This window comes from Bombus pascuorum, chromosome 5 (genome assembly GCF_905332965.1).
Source record: "Bombus pascuorum chromosome 5, iyBomPasc1.1, whole genome shotgun sequence".
NCBI lineage: Eukaryota > Metazoa > Arthropoda > Insecta > Hymenoptera > Apidae > Bombus > Bombus pascuorum.
Window position 1 is genome coordinate 15,059,448 of NC_083492.1, and position 16,600 is coordinate 15,076,047.

The 16,600-nt window shown below is 38.5% G+C and overlaps 1 protein-coding gene across 2 annotated transcripts in view; it reads left to right on the forward strand.

Moving 5' to 3' along the window:
- The first annotated feature begins 10,197 nt into the window (after positions 1 to 10,197).
- LOC132906927 (dipeptidyl aminopeptidase-like protein 6) overlaps positions 10,198 to 16,600 on the forward strand; it is a 117,954-nt gene continuing 111,551 nt past the window's right edge. For both annotated transcript variants that reach the window (XM_060959578.1, XM_060959581.1), the window contains exon 1: positions 10,198 to 10,860. The gene's annotated coding sequence lies outside the window, so the exon portion shown is untranslated. The remainder of the gene's footprint in view (positions 10,861 to 16,600) is intronic.

Here is a 16,600-nt window from a genome sequence, read left to right on the forward strand (position 1 = left end):
TTAACACTGTGGTGGCTTCGTTGCAGGGGTTCGTAATAACCCCGCCACTACTCGAAGTAATTACCGTGAACCAAGCATAATTCCTGGCCATCCGGTTACATTAGAACGGCGAACCACGATGCAACACAACTTTCCAGTCGATAGACAGAAGAATAGAAAAAAAACTCAAGTTTTCAACATCTACTGTTGCGTCGACTTGTTTCAGTATTTTTAATTTTTACTGAATTAATTACACAGCGAGCTGTGAGGATACCTAATACTTGATAAACTGCAAATTAAAAGCGTCGATGAAGATGAGAATCTACTTCCTCTGTGAATTTACCTTTTATAAATGATTTTCATTTAGCTTACCTTCCTGTTTGTCTGTGGGTGAAATTTTGTAAGAGAAATTTTACCCACTTCAGCTAGAAAGTTATATTTTCCAATGAAAAACATTTCTTTTTAATTTATATATTTTCTTTTCATCCAGTTGAAGCTAAAAACTAATCGTCTCATCCCTTGGAAACTAACTTCTTATTTTACGATACTTTCAATAATCGTTTAGAAAGGCTTTACCTATATTTGTATATATATTTTGACATCATAACTAATACTAAGATAAAACTAATAATTATTGGAGTATAAATATAAATAAGTATATCAATGTGAAGTTTCTACATGTACATGATGATATTACGAATTCATTCATAAGACATACATAGTGTATCATTGCATTCGGATGAATCAAGCAACGAAAAAAAATCTGAACGAGAATCAGGTTAATTAATATTGGAAAAACGAAATCGTGTAATAATAGGTAATTATAACGGATTTCGTCGATTTGGTTCGGATAAGATGAAGGAAAACGAAATTATGCGACGAGAGTATCGAGTGGACGTGGAGGCGGTCGTTAAATCGTGTACCTGAATTTTTTTTTAATCTCCTGAGTGGCTCCGCTCAGAGTTAGCTTTCAATCTCGTTGAACTTTCGGAGCCACGAAACTTTCTTCCGCTCTTTCGCTGCAGAGTTCCGGGCTTCTTTCATTGCTTTCCGAACAGGTATCGATTCATGATTAGGTTAGAGATGTTTAACACCCATCAATCTTTAAAACGTTACTTGTAATGTAATATTATCGAACAACTAAGATAATTGTGTTCATATGAATGTGTGTCTAATCAAAGTCATACGAGAGAAAATTTACGCTAAATTTTCTCAACTTATTTCATGCAACATTTCTGCATTCTTCAAGTTTTCTATATTTCAATATAGAAATCTCGTTTTATCAAAGGAAACACCTTTATCGTTTTAAACAAACTTGTGCACAAATTTGCATCTTTGTCATTATTGTCCCCACTAAGCCCTTAATTTAATCATTGCAACCAAATCAACTTTCTCTTAATCGTCAAACCGTTCCAGTCTCACCATCCCAGCTCTAAATTTTCGCGTGTTAAAGGATTAGATTCAATTCCATCAACAACAGCGATCCTTACACAAAACAATAAAATCGAGGTATCAGTTGCTTGAAACGGTCCACGATTATCCTTGGATTACCGAGAAATCTCTTGGACGTATCATCACAGAGGATGTTCGTCTAGGGTCTTGTTATTTCGATCAGAAACGATCGCTATCCCGTAGCTGGCGGTCATTAAACGGCATCGTTCGACCAGCTTTCATGATCTATCCGCCGTCGACGTCCACTTCGACTTCCGTCGACGTGGAAATCCCGTTATCGTTGTTCTTCCGTGACGAACGAGCGTCACCGGAACAGAAACTGAATAAATGTCAGTCGTCTCGTTAGACAGCGAGCAAGCTGGATTAGCACGAGGAATAGTTAACTCTGCTAACGTGACTTCGTTTAACCTGTACTGTCTTTTCGATGAATTTCATTCGAATACCTATGCTAGAACATCTTTGAATGAGACACGAATGATACGAAGATCACAGAGTTCTTGGAGGGTACCTTATGGTGGATTTTGTTTCACGGAAGAGTAAGATGGAGAGGATTTATGATTGATAGTTCGATGATTAAGGAGATAGGAATTTTTAGAGAAATCTGCAAGATTAATAAAGCAGTAATGTAGAAAAACCACGAATCGATGGATTTTTATAGCATGAGAGTTTTAGGTTACGTATCTTTGAACTGTTATAGACCGATAAATCTTTATTGCAATATCATACGGATAATTTCTTTCTTTCTGTTCGGTTGGTTGAAGTTCATAGAACTGTTTCCTAATAGCTATTCTTCAGCTATTTCGATAAGTGTATTTCTAAATTTTCCATCGCAAAATTCTTGCTTAAAGTGTCAATTAAAATTCTACTTCATCACTTGAGCGCAAACACAAGCCACGTTTAAGCTGAATTCTCGTGGAATAATCCTGTTAAGGTGTACTTCTCGTGATTTAATCCTCTTTCAAGTCGGTAGTCGATGTTACCTTGCGATGCACGCTGTAAAATGTCGGCGAGGCGCCCCTCGATTCCTGAATTTCATTTTTCGTTGAGCTGGACTTCGGTGGTTCGAAAGTCTCGGGAAAAAGTTTCCACCAGCGATACCTCATCGTTGGTTCGCTACGTTTCGCAGCCGAATTTGTCTGGTCGAAGATCGATCTGGCCACAGAACGAGAGTTTTTCCAAGAATACGCTGCGATTCTGGCCAGAATGGAAACATTTTATCTCAAGAGCCCACCTTCGATTTATTTCCTCGTCAATTCGCAAAGAAATTCGTGTATCTTTTCGAATAACACATTTTGAATAAAAAAATATATCGTTCCATTTAAAAACATTAGATAGATATTGAAATTTTTTCCATTATCCTATTTATAGAAGGATGACATACCAACTATATGTTTTTCTTCGTACCAAAGGATTTATGCAACAATATATTTTTAATATATACATATTCTGATCTTTACGAGATATTCCTGTGTTGCCAGTTAAAGTATACTCTGTGTATTATAAAACGTCGCGTATTGGTACACGATTACTATACAATGTTTATATTACAATTTATTTAAAGGATACATTTTTTATACCTTTATATATTTTTACATCTAGTTCTATTACTTTTTAATCTGTGGTGCCGATCAATAAAGCAACAGTGCGTTTCATATAGATTTTTTAACCTTTGTTTTTATTTTTGTCAAACATGCCAAGTAAATATAATTGAGAAAATTATAAATGTAAAACATTTACACGTGTCAGAGTTGACCTAGTTTTCGTCATTGAAAGGTTAATTAAATCGAATTCTAGTTTTGTGAAAAAATTGCAAACCACGAGACCTCCAGATTACACGATAAAATATTTAACAAAATTCAGCGCCTGGAGATGCTTCCATATGCAGATAGCTACGCAACATTTTACACGGTGACAAAGGATAGACGTTGAAATTCATTGGTGCGTGTTGGAGAGTAAGTGAAACAAGTAATGGTGGAAATTCCATACGGATTTTGCAAACACTGGTCGAAAAATTGGTCGAGATACGGACAGTAAAAGTTTTTGTCACCACGGTGACGTTGAACGAACAGCGAAAAAAGGGCAGCGTGACACCGGTCGATAGATTAATTGAAAAATTGTCGGCAACGGCGGCCGATTGTAAAATATATATTTTACAACGTGCCTTGACAGGTCGCGATCTGCTGATGCTCCCGTTCCATTGTCCACGTTAATTTCCCGTCAACCTCTATTTTTTCTCCATTAAATCCCACAGATACGAGCTGATCGAAATTGCGTTTCCCGCGTTTGTTTTCTTCGCTTCATATCCCCTCGCTTCCACGAGCTAGAAATCCTTGAAATACTTTTATAAAAGGATTTTGATAGATATGAAAAATATCGATGCGATGTAGAAGGTAGAGGAAAAGTAAACTATAAATTTATAAAGAGACCGAAGAATTTTCAAAAAAGAATTCGGTAAATAAGGAAAATATCGACGATATACTAAGGCGCAAGGAGAAACTATAAATTTGCAAAGGAGACGAAGAATTTTCAAGAAAACTTTTACAAAAGAATTTTCGTAAATATGAAAGATATCGTCGATGTAGAAGATGCAAGAGGAGAGTGTACACTTATAGAGATAGTACAAGGAGACATGAAAACTTTTCTGTTCTTTATTACAGAAAAGAATGTTGTAATTGCTGCTAGGTATAATATTTTTTATTTTATATTGTTTCTTTTATTCTCTTTCTGAATTTTATGATACTTCCCTTTTTAGTATAGACCCTATGAAGTTTTCTAGCAACGCAAAAAAGAGGCTGAAGAGACATTCGAGATATCCAGAGTCATCGTGTGTTTTTGTTCTACACGAGAAGCGGTTAAGAAAAGAAAATCATCTTCTTTATTTTGAAATTTTCATCCGTTTTCCTTCCCAACAGTTTTCTTCGTTTGTTCTCGTGAAATATTTGCAATTTCATTGTTCCTTCTAGTCGATACAATTCTCGAAGAACGACTTACGGCCGACGACTATATCATTGTTGAAACTTCGTTAGTTCTTCACCGATGAAAAATAGAAGGTGTGGTAGTAGAAGGTTTTATTTCACACGGCGCAATGAAGGAATCTCAAGATATAATATAGTTTCAGGGAAAAAGGAAAGAAGAGCTTTTTACCCTTAGATATTCAGAAGTGTCCTTAAACGTATACGATATCTATGTTCTCGTTTTGGATCAAAGATTTTCAAACTATTTGATCTCTTGAAATATTTACCACGCCAAATTACATATCAAATATTGGATCACTGGTATTACTGGTATCACTAGGATCACTGGTGTTTATATTTTATATTGACTAGAAGACAGCATGAAAAATTGATGGTAAATACGCGTAACTGGAGTTTCGAAATAGTTAATCCACCCCATTTAATTTAATTTAATTTAATCTAATTTTACTTCGATTACTTTCTATTGCATCACTGTTTCACACTAAACTAAAAATCTCTCTTTTTCATGGGATACCAGGATGAAATCATTTCATCGCAAAATTCCCCGTCATAAAGAACGGAATTTCAGGATGCGTGTTCGTTTCCCAATGGCGATGCATCGCACGGTGCGTTTCAAATACCTTCCCATTGAAATCTAATCCCGAAGGCTGGATCGCCACTACGGGAACCCGACGCTTCGTCTGTCGTGTTGCCGTTCGATTTCTGTTAGAAAAAAGCGTCGTCGCGTGGTACGGTTGACTCGTCGAACATCCGAATTCTGCGATCGAAATGGAATACCATTGTTGTGGTAGTCGCGTGCAGATTAAAGGTAACCGTATATTCCGACGCGGTTGAATATGGAGCGTGAGAAATGCAAGGGGAAAGTGCCAGGAAATGAAAATCTGTAAAACGTTAAGCACACAAACTAAAATCTAAAAAATAATACACAAAGAACTTTAGAAGTATAAAGCAAGTAAATGGCCTTTTTTAAAGTAAAATGTAAACTTAAGTGTGATAAAATAATAACACTGATAAAATTAGAGTTTAGAGATGATATTTTTATGATAAGAGAGATACATCTATGATGCTTTGAAGTACAAAAATCCTACTGGTTTTTAGTTCTATATCATAGGGGATAAAAAAGGAGATAACACTTCCCATGATACAGTTGATGAAATTTACGAGTAATATACACACGTTTTTTTCTTTAAGATTCGTGAGGTGTTGATTAAAAGTTGGACATTTTGTACAATAAATATATTAGAAATTTTGCGATGCAAAATTCAATTACAGCTAAGGAACGAAACACCTGACCACTATTCCTCCACTTCTCACGCTACAAAATTTGTGTGCAACAAAGTGCCGTTATTTCTACCACATTGTACGAACCCCTTCATCGTACTATACAACTCAAATAGTTTCTGATCACGATCGAGCAACACTATCAATCGGACAAAACTGTCGGATCGTAAATCTTTCGCGGCACGAATTCGAGCACCGTGTCCACGACGGATCACGACACACGTACACACTGCATCCTGCGGCGGTGCTCGTTAAGTCGAGCCTTTATTTTCACTCTCTGTTGATCACGCAAAATGGAAAGTCGCGGTCTAACCTTGTTCACCGTCATCGATTTTCGACTACCACGGGGCCAGGAGACGTTGCATGCGCATCCTTGACTCCTGTAACCTTTCCATTTCTGGGGTCAAGGACGCCAGGTGCGAGATTAATCGCCCAGGAAATTCGCGGTCTTTCGCTATGTACGAAGGCCTCGCGCTATCGCAGCAGTTGTAGATCGCTGGTTAAGATCTTTGAGAAAGGTCTACTCACGTCACAAAGTTAATTGTATACGGACTTTGCTTCGAGAAAGAGCAATGGCGTAAGTATACAGCGTGAGTTTAAATGTGTGATACATGGTGACTATGAAAGGTATTGGCACATACTATTATTATTCAAGACAGTGTTTTTCTTTTTTTAATCAGGTTCTACGTTTCATTTCCGTAGCATTTTTGTAGTCATATATGAAAAAAGATTATTAAATTATTAAATGACATTTTAATATCTTTGGTTCTAATTTATTGGTACGTAAATTATATAATAGATATTTATTAGTGGCTTTGTTTCGCAAACGTGTTTTTTACAACAGTGCACCTTTATACAAACGTGAAACCAAGTCTGTGAAATGTCATGGTGTTTATCTCAACAGAACAAAATGGATCGTACGTACAATCGATCGACAAAATAATATAAAACAAAAAACGTGTGTCTATTATTTCCCCATAAAGCGAAAGAAACCTTTCGGACAACGTAATACAATGGCGTGACAACACTATTCGTAGCCACTGTAAGCAACGTTAGGGATTTGATGACTTGAAATAAAACGGAAATAAGGAATAATAAAATTATATTGTTTCTGAGAAGATCGAGTTGAATTTGAGAAAACTTGTCGAATGCGCGCATACCGAGTACGTTTTTCACTGAACTTGTTCAAATTGTATTAAACTTTTTACACTGCTAACTTCATAGGAAGGTTGTAAGTTGCAGTTGCTCTTTAATTTATCGTGCATTTTCAAAATCAAGACGCGGAAATTATAGGAAAAAGAGGTTGTGATGATCTGTATCCTTTAAAGTTTGGAAATAAAGCGAAGCCCGAGACCAGATCTCAGATGCTAATTGTACTATTTGGCTGTGGTTCCAAGAGACACTCTAGAAACAAACAGAGCAACAATGGTGTAAGCGACTATTGAATTCTACAGGTGCAAAATGTAATACGTTGGTGGCGACAGGGCTTCCTATTGCTCGTTATAAACTAGCTGCGCATAGTAACAGACAGTCTTATTTGCGTTACTCCTGATATCATTTATCACAGAATAATTATTCGGCCGAGTGAACAGTTTATATCTAACATTCTTAATCGCTCAATAGTCAGAATTTGTTTCATCGAGATACCATTCCATGCATGTAATTTATCAAAGGTAAGTGTGCGGTTCAAACAGTAGCGTAGGTAACGATTGAATTGCAGAAACTGGGCGCGTTACGCTTCGCTAATAATTAGCATTGGCATCAAGTTCAATACGTATAGTGGCCAGTGAAAATATTTAAACGCTTATCGGAGAGAGCTTTTATGTAGTATATACTGTGTGTGTCGTACAAAACACTTTGAAGTTTCATCGGTACTATAATGAGACACAATTGTCATGATAACGTTGGTAAAATCTGACCAGTTTCTGATTCTGTTTGGATGTATATTTAAAATATTCGTATCTGTCGTGTTCACACTCAGTTCTACTGGAAAATTTTGCTCCATTTTTTTAAAACACTTACAAAACACTCAAATCTGATCGGTCAATATTCGAACCTACTTACGATGTGCTTGTGTATATCGCTAATAACAATGCCATTTCTAGTTCTGTAATTGCCCCTTGACGCAACGTTAGGCGTCTTTGAATCGAGGAATCACCGCGAAATTCCTCGTGCGCTTTTGTTTGCTGAAAAATAGTTCCACATAAGGAAGTCATTCTTTTCTTTCGGGAGGAAAACAAGTTCTGGAGAGAAAAATTCAAAGAGAATCGACGACCAAGAGTTCGAATTCCCTATAAATTGGGCAAAGTTCGGGGGTTGAAGTTCGATTTACGTGAACATGGCGCAACGAATCGAACATCACGTTACCGTAGAATCCGTATTTTTGTCCATCGACTATCTTTATTATCATCTGTAATGCGATTGTCAGGAATTTCGCGGATCGTGGTGAAATCTTTATCGCATCGACGGCTTGCAGCCCAGTGGCGGAATATTATTAGCATAACAATGCGACCATGCCGCAAATCAGAACCTTATCCTCGATCATATCACCACGTCGAAGGTCGTGGCTCCTTGAGGCTCCACTTCTTCTTCCTTCCATATTTTCACTTACCGATCGATCCAAGGGATAAGAAAATCGATCTCGTTTTAAAAGAAAAATTGCATCTGTCATTTGAGCAAACATTTCACTAGAATTTTTAAACGTTTTATGAACATCGTGAAATACTTAGAGAAAATAATAAGAGATTGTATTATGTCTAGAATACTGCTCTTCTATCAAATCCTTACTCGTTTTTATTTAGCAATAGCTTAAATATTAAATATTACAAATATTTAAGGGATGGAAAAAGTTGATTCGCAGAAAAGAAAGAGCAGACTGTTCGACATCATCCAGTTTGAAACAGCAAACAGAAACGTGATGGACTTAAATATTTCGTGGTTTCACAAGGTACATCGAGAGATTCCGTGGATTGTGTTTATTTCATCGTTGAGGCTGCCAGCAGGATGGCGCTACAAGGGTTTGTGGCAGGGTTAGAGGGGGATGAAAGAGTGCCAGGATCGTCACGGGCTTGAATTTTGTGGTGAAACGCTGTAGAACAGCAAGAATTTTCGATGACGTGGAACTCGGTGCCATCGCTATAGCTGAAAGAGGAGGGAAACAGAGAAGGATTGAAAGGATAGAGAGAAAAACAAGCAAAAAGGGTGCTACAGGGTTGTGAATGCAAGACATGGGAAAAGAAAATCTCGGTGAAAACCGGGCGAAGATGCAGCTGAGAAGGAAGAAGCTGAGAAAATTGCGATAAAGGATGACGAGGACGAAATGGACGAGTTTGGTAAGAGGATTAATGGAGGTAGGAAAACGAATGGAAAATTCTACAAATATGGGAACGAAAACAGGAATCTAAAAAAACATAAAATGATTAAAATCGGGATAGAATAAAGGTGACAAGTAAATAAAGGATGGAGGTAAAACGTAAAGTCGCGAAAGATGAACGCATTCAACGAGTGAAGTAGGTGGAATCGACGTAAGGAACTGGACGATACTATAGTTTAGTAGCAAATACTTCGCTTCGTAAAACGAGAAATGAGAAGGGAAGTGAATGAAATGAAAGATTGGGGGTAGAAAATAAAAAGAACAGGTAAAGGGTACTGAATGGAGGAAATAGATAAAAAACGACGTGTAACAAATGCTACACGTCATAATTCGAAGCATCCCTAAAACGAATAGCCCACGTTTATGTATATGAAATAATATATATATAATATAGGTATGTATTCCCAGATAAAGATAGCGCAAAGCTGAAGATAAAGAAACATGTAAAACATTGTGGTAAGAAAAATCACCAAGAGGATGCTTGGAATGAATCCACAGAAAACGAGAAAGTAGAAATTAGGATACAAAACCAGAAACTCTCCGAAAGGAATAGGGAATGGGTAGAAATGAAGATGCGGCGAGGAACAGGATAAAAAGGTTAACGGAAAAAACCAAGAAAATGCAAACAAACCTCTCGAAACCCGGTTGATGTATGTTAGAAAAGAAGAGGACCGGGCATTGAAGAAAGAAGCAGAGGATTCAAGAAAAGGTTACGGGAGGGGCGCGCGTTCGAAAACACGGACACCTATCCCGATCAAGAAAGAAGCATCGAGAAAGCGAGAGGGATGCAGCGGCTAGTAAAACAGAGATAGAAACTGCGTCTAGGGAGGAAGGAGGATAGCGAATGAGGGGTGAGGGTGAGGAGCGCGTGTCAGGGGTGGCGGAGATCCGAAAAGAGAGAGCGAGGGGCGGTGGAGAGGTGTGTGCAACAGAAGAGAGGTAGACGCGTAGGGGGCGGTTAGAGAGAGAAATTGAACTTGGAAGAGGGAAAAGGAGAGGCAAAGAGAGAGAGAGAGAGCGAGAGCGAGAGAGAGAGAGGTAGAGGCGGGGAACGAGAGTCGAGGAAAGAGAGAGAGAGAAAGAGAGAGCGAGTCGAGCAACGAGAGGGGAGGGAGTAGCAGGAGAGCGAGGCTGCGGCGTAGCCTCAGTGCCGGCGCAGTGGCCGGGCCATCGTGTCCTGTGCCTAGTTTTCTGTGCTCTCTTTTCTCTGATCCTGTTCGACAGCCGACCACGATTCCCTAGAGAGATCGTCCTTTTTACCAACCCTGGACCTGGTGTGTGTAACGTTCCCTGTCTTCACAGTAGCCAACGTCATCTCGATCAACGACTTTTTCTTCTTTCTCGCTCGTCGGATGATCCTTCGGCTCTGTCGCGTTTCTCGCCTCCTCTCTTATCGACGCGTATCGTACCAGTCCAAGTGTGACGCGTACACCGAGAAGACGTAACCGGAATGAGAATCGTGTCGTCGTCGTTGTCGTGACGCGTATTCTTGACACTCTCCAGTTCTAAGGTCCTGCCGTTGAAGGATCTTTGTTCTACTACGGTGTATACGGAAGCATACTTTGGTATTTCCTTGTGTTCGACGTATTTCGACTTCCACTCTGTGCGAACAACGTCCGCGGTTGCCAAACGAATCAGCACAAACAGAGGAAGAAGGACACCCTGCCGGGCAGCAGTCGGGAGGATCACAGGGCGAAGAGGTGGGAGCCATGCCGCCCGGGCGAGCTTCCCTCGAGGTAGCCAGGATCGTCCGGCATCCCTGTCCTTCCACAGTACTGCGTTCTGATCGCCTCTTTTGAGGTAAGGGATCCTTTTCATTGCTAGCGTCCCGCCGATGGATTTTTGGGTCTCTCGCGATGGTGTTACGCGACGTGCGGCTTGACACAGGGACGTTCGCTTCTGAAGATGCCGAACGATGCATGGGATTAGATACCTGAGAGTTTTCGTGTATGACTAGGATCCTAGGTAGAACATCTTTCTGTGTTTCGTGATGAAGTGTGCAAAATTTTGGGACTCCATAAGTGTATAATTGAGATTTAGTTGTTTATCTTCGATCGAGGATAAACATAGAAATGTTTGTCTCAAAAATGCGAAATATCTTCTTTCGTACGAAGATGTTTTCAGCTTTGTTTATCACAACACTAAACGTTTACGAGAACCTGTTAAAACCATCTCTTGCTCTACGACTATGTTAAACTTCAATACTGTCACACATCAACATTTGTTGAAAAAGCGATAAAAATCGAAGAACCGTTTTCAATTGAACGTACGTTTCGTCGTGAGATCGTCATCCATTCCGCGAGAGCGGTCAAAGCTTGCGCCACTGTTGACATTCGCGACGCGCGATGAGGCTTCCGGCGAACGTTGGCCAGCCTGGTCGATTCACAATAGCGAACGGCAGGGCACATGTTCCAGCAAGGAGGAAGAAACGAACGGCAAGCTTCAATGAAGTCGCGCTGAATGCGTCACACGAACAAACATCGCCTGTCTCTGTGTAGCGTTTCTGTCGTTACATTTCGAATCTGCTCACCCATAAAAAGTCCCCTTAGAGTGCTGCTTCCTTGGAAAACTTTTTAGATAAAGGTCCGTAAAAAGAGGGGAGATCAATATTGATATTTATAGTATTGACTGTCAAATAGCAAAATTGATAGAAAATTCGGTATTTATATAACCTGAAAGGTGATTCGAAATTTTTCATCGATAATATAGATATATATATACATATATATAAAAAATATTTCTAGTGTCAAATCCAAAATTCGTAAAATTTTTAAAGTTAACATCAATCCCAAGTATAAACGTAAAATGTTTTTTTCAAAACTCGTAACTGTAGAACTCGATACAAGACGAATGTATGAAACTGTGAAGTTTTTATCCAGAATTTTATCGATCTTGTCACATAAATTTCCCTGGAAATACCGCGTCGAACTCGTAATATCGTTCCTGACGGTTCAGCCAGCCATGGGTCATTTAAAATTCATTTTTTCGCGCCAGAAAGAATTCTCACGTGTTAACGAATCCACGATCAAAATCGCACGGTTTTCTGAAATTTTACAGTTGCCTCGGTCGTTATCTTGCGATGGAAGCGCAAGACGAATCCGCACGTTGCATTTACGAGCACTCGAGGTTGCCAAAATTTGCGTATACCAGGGTGGAACGATGGTCTACTACAAGATGCAAGAGTAGCGCAGCATCGCTATTGGAAATTCAAGCGTGACTTATTGTCGTATGCGTTCGCAGACTCGCTCGCCAAGAATGTCGAGCATCCCTATACGACGACATCCGCGGAAGAATTCCGCTGGCTTGCGGTTCTCTACGTCGAACAGGCTTTCGGCATGTTTCAGAATTTATTAGACCGTAGCTTTTTAATGTATCCGACGAAATTTTGGGTCAACTGTTCTTATTCCTGTCTTTATCGTGTTTCTCAGAAACTGTTTTCTTCGATAGATCTTCGTAGAGTTTTGTAGAGTTTCCTGGGGGCTTTGGTATTTAAAATATTCTACGAAGATGCAATTTCAAGGAGAAGGAAAGAGAAGGAAACATGGTGTCTTTCATCCAGGAGTTAGGTCTTCCTATGCAATTTAACCCTTTCACTGCTCAGACCGTAATCATACGATCTGTACGACATACGTGTTCACTATTCTGAACCCGTAAAATCCAGCAGTGAACGGGTTAAATAATATTATTCGGAGAATGTTATAAGTAACTGTTGTAATGAAGAATAAATTCAAAATTCTCTTGTATAATAGCAGAAAGATTGGTAACAAAATGAATGATTTTCTAGAGATAAATGTTATAGATCGCAGTATAATTATTCTCACAAAATTGCAAAATTTAAAAATGAGGTTTATGATATATAACTTGTGACTTGTCAGTATAAATAGATTTCACTTTTATAATTTCACAGCTTTTTACCACGTAAGACAATCGGATAATCTGTGATTTATAAAATTTGCTCGTTCAATTTCATTTATTTTATTGCGAAATTTATTCCAATTGTCGATATTGACAATTAGTAAAATTTCGTTAACAATTGAATTAGTATTCAATTGTGAAAGAGGACTCGGACAGACCAATTATCTGGTACTGTTACTATTCGAATTATCAGTAATAAACAATACAGAACATATTATTTTACGACGAGCTCTATAAATCTTTCTCATAATTGTAGAAATCTGCGGTTTGATACTTTACGATATCAATAAAATTATCGACCACGAATCTGCTAATATTGTCTATACAGGTCCACATGATCTATAATCTCCTATTTCGAATTCTAAACGGATAGCTTGAAACACTAAACTGACTGCATCATGAAAATCAGATCGTCGATGGTGTAAATATAAAATAAATGCATAAATGTCATTGACGTCCCACATTTTATCTCCAGCGCGACCACGAATCCATCGCACTTTAAACACGCGAAACCAGCTACTTCCGCACCTTCGACATTTTATTCTTCAACTACGGTCGTTACAGAGCGGAACCTTTTCCTCTCGACTCGACAAAGCAACAGATTTCAGCCAGGTTCCACGACGCTGAATCGCGGCCCAAAGAGACGCGATGACGCTGCTTCCGGTTTCGCTTTTGTCAGCGCAAAAACGCATTTAAAGGGAACCCAGTACCGCAGATAACGTTGCCATTCCGACGAAGAAACGACGTCCCTCGGGACAACGTTGCAACTTGCATTCGCTTAACAACAGTACAGTGCGAACGCAAAAATGAATAAAAACGGCTCACTTTATACACGCTGCGTTCTGTGTGTTCTCCATTTTTTCCAAACAGAAAAGTTGCGGCGTTTCCGTTCCGCTACATAGATGGTCCGACCTTCCCTCCTCTTTCTGTTTCGATTGTGAGTTCCAAGCTTTCAGATTATACAGTTCGCGGCCATTTACCTGGCGACGATCGATCCAAGGGAAAAGTTGACGTTCTGGAAAGTCGAGCTGGTTTTGGCGTTGCGATTGTTCTGAGATCGATTTATCCACCATCGACACAGAATTGTGGTTTGGGTTAAAAAATTGTTCGGAAGCGATTTGTACGTGCGCATCGCTCGAGTTTTGCTGCCGCAATATTAGAACGCAATGAGATAATTTCGAGTGGTAAATGAGTTGAGTGGAAAAGTGGTATAAATGGATTCTTCGCTACAAAAAATATAAAAAAATTGTATTTATCTAGAGCACTTTCTAAATGGATTTCCAAGCCTTTATGGCTATGTATAATAATATATTTTAATACCTGGAAGCGAGAAAGAGAGTTTAACTTTATCCATAATTTTCTTCAATTAAGGACCTTATCGGTTTTTCTTTGCAATTCTCCTCCATATATAAAGATGATCTTGTTAGATTAATTTTAAGAATTTTGGTGATGATAATGTTCCATACTAAATTGATAGGAAGTTTGATTTTAATTACATTTTATATTTATACAATATTAAATATTCTTAAGGCAGAGGACTTGTTTAATTGATTTTAATTAAACGCAGTTGAAAGAAAAAGAGCTCCTGAAACGAAGCATTTGTAATAAAAATGATCCCAGTTTTCACTTGCAGAATGTATCGCTGTTTAACAAGTTGAAAAAGTTCCCAGGTCTTAAAAAATCAATTCAATTCAAATTCAAAAACAGTCAATGATAACAAAGTGAAGCCACCATTAGTCTGCAAACATAATACACTACAATTTTGTTCTTGATCAGCGTAAATCATTTCAATTCATTGGCCAACGCAAAATTAATTCCCAACCGATCTGCAAACATTTCGAAAGTGTGCTTCGAGCTTTGCCAAACTCGATTCGAGAGGATCCAGCGTCAAAACGGCTAGTAACGCGGTTAATACCGTTGCAACGTCTCAATTTGCGTCGCTCGAAGCTTTGTGACTGACTGGAAATTTCAGTATTCGCGTTATTCGATCGTTATTAGCTGCGTTATCAGTCATTTACACCGGTCGTAATACGTAGTTCGCCAGTTTGCACGCTCGTTCATACAACGTTCGTACAAATTAACGTACGACTTTAAAGCACAAAAGAAGATAAAGCCACTATAAATCTTTGATCGAACGACGAAGAGGGTGCTGATAGTTATTCACTTCTTTTTGTTTCGATGAATAGCAATTGAAAAACTTAGTATGTTCGGCTTGCTAGATTATATTCATTTAGAAACTAACACTTAACGAATCTTCTATCTTGAGTTCCGGAAACAATAAATTCTGGCTTTCAGTAGTATCTCTCCAAAAATCCATTAAAGTTAAGAAAATTCTTAAGACTTTGAACTACAATGTCCTCCCAAAGTCCTCGGTAAATTCCGAGATAATCACATTAACTTTTTTCGCTCTACAAGCACCAAATTGTCCTCTATCGACTGGAAGACAGATCAGTTCCGTTGGAGAATCCTGCCGTATCCTTCACAAGAGGCTAATCAAATTAGTCTCGAGCCTGCAGCGATAACGCGATTATCGGACGTCTTCACGTTGGTTCAATCTGACGTACGATCATTTTACGATCCTGTCCTCTTCTGTCGTAGAATTTAGAGTAGGTGTGAATTATGAAAAAATCGTCAACAGAGAATTTCGACGTTTTAAAGTTTCCTCTTAGAAATACTGTTTCTTATAAATTTACTTTGATAAAATATTCTGGAGCAACTATTTTCAAATGGTTTTGTATCTTCGAGTCTTTTAAGTCATTTCCTTTTTCAACAATTTTTTCTTAAGATATATATTTTTAGCCACTAAGTGATAAAGAAGCCAGGAAATGAACAAAAGAGAAATTCTGACATTTTTTTCGCGCGATCCTTAATTACAGCATTTACCATGTTCTTCTAATAAAATATAATTAGCTGCTTAGCTCGTTTCATCGTTGTTAAAGAAAGAAATTGAAACTGAATCTCGAGCGATCACGAGAACGTGATTAACACGATTAACGCTATAGAGTAGTTTATCGGCACAGGGCGATAGCGTGTCCAGTTGTTTTCAGGTCGTTAATGGAATTCGAATAGAATTTAAAGACAGTGGAACGAAGTAGAACTCTAATTAAATTTTCGTCCTAGGCATCGTTGGAAAATTTTTGAAATAAATTCCGCTTGTATCGCGAGTCGAAGTCAAAGGACACGACGAAACATCGAATTTGATGGGACGCAAATTTCACATGTGTCTCACGGGATCGCGTGATTATCGTTTCGCAAGGAATAACGTTTGTCATACGTTGTCGAAAACGATGCGTCACCCAGAATTATCGATGTGTATAACTTCGTTCACCAAGCTGAGCGAACTCTCGCGAATTAGGACACGGGGATCAACCAACGATAAATCGAGCCATGGATTATTTCAACTTAACTTTCCGCTGCGCTGTTATATTAACGAACCATTCAAAGGATTTATGTTCCCTTTGACTCGATGATAATTCTGGGCTATAAATCCGTAAATGAAATGAATTATAAGTAAATTCTGCCCAAATTTTCGATCTCGTTGGATGACAATTTTAGCGTACTGTTTTAAGATAAATAAATATGAAATGTCATAAGGTACCTGGAACTTTCTGTAAGTGAGGTGAAA